Here is a 1,302-nt window from a genome sequence, read left to right on the forward strand (position 1 = left end):
ACATCTTTTCTATAACTGCTTCCTGCCGACACTGGGATGCTGTTGTTGGGGATACAAGAAAGCCGGAATGCTGGCCAAGGCTGGGAAGAGAGAGGGAGGAGTGGAGGCTGCTTTGCTTGCTGTCCAGGCTCTGCAGGACTAACTGGGCTAGGGAAGTGCAGGCGGTGTTGGAGCAGTTTGTGAGGCTGGACTTCCTGGGGCTAGACACTTTGGAGCCATCCGAGATGTAGATTCCGTGGGAACACGGAGAACTGGCACATGGCCGGTACAGTCTGTGGTTGATCTGAAAGCTGCTGGAATGGATGACCACGGACAGACGTGGTTAAGGAGGTTAGCCGAAACTTTTTGTCTTCCATGTACATTTGAAATGTTTCAGCCCCTGGGCCTGGTAGTTGGGAAAGGGGTGTTCCAAGATCAGGGAAGGGAAGAGCAATCCTACCCTCAGGAATAGGCTGTATGTAAGGAAATGTAGGCTCTTGGCTAACAGGAGTTCTTATCTGGAGTCCATTTGACCTGTAAGAGTTGGATCCAAGTTGACTCCGCAAAGTCTATGTGATAAACAAGCTTACCTTTTAAGTTTTAATTCCTAAACCGGGCGATGGTGGCGCACGCCTTTAATCCCAGCACTTGGGAGGCCGAGGCAGGTGGATCTCTGTGAGTTCAAGACCAGCCTGGTCTACAAGAGCTAGTTACAGGACAGGCTCCAAAAAAACTACAGAGAAACCCTGTCTCGAAAACAAACAAACAAACAAACAAGTTTTAATTCCTAGCCGGGCGGTAGTGGCGCCTGCCTTTAATCCCAGCACTCGGGAGGCAGAGGCAGGAGGATCTCTGTGAGTTGGAGGCCAGCCTGGTCTATAAGAGCTAGTTCCAGGACAGGTTCCAAAGCTACAGAGAAACCCTGTCTCGAAAAAGAAAGAAAGGAAGAAAGAAAGAAAGAAAGAAAGAAAGAAAGAAAGAAAGAAAGAAAGAAAGATGGTGATGTCACACGGCACATTTTTTGTAGAGTGCACTAGGGCCTTGTGCTCACAGAGAAGCACAGAGTGAACCAGGAATTTTAATGTCAATAGAGGAGATAAAATCAAATACCTGCTGTATTCCGTCCAGAAAGCTAGAGTGGAGGTTGTTAAGGACCTGGTGACCTTTTTGCTATCTGAAGGGACAGACCTCACCCTAATTCCCCAGTTGATTATCCCAGACTCTTCCCTCCCTAGACCTTTATCCATCCTTAGGGGAGGAGTCACAGCACCGTACTCGAAGGCCTGCTGACCTCTGTGACCTCTGTGCTGTCGTCAGAGACCA

Source organism: Microtus ochrogaster, chromosome 24 (assembly GCF_000317375.1).
Source record: "Microtus ochrogaster isolate Prairie Vole_2 chromosome 24, MicOch1.0, whole genome shotgun sequence".
Classification (NCBI taxonomy): domain Eukaryota; kingdom Metazoa; phylum Chordata; class Mammalia; order Rodentia; family Cricetidae; genus Microtus; species Microtus ochrogaster.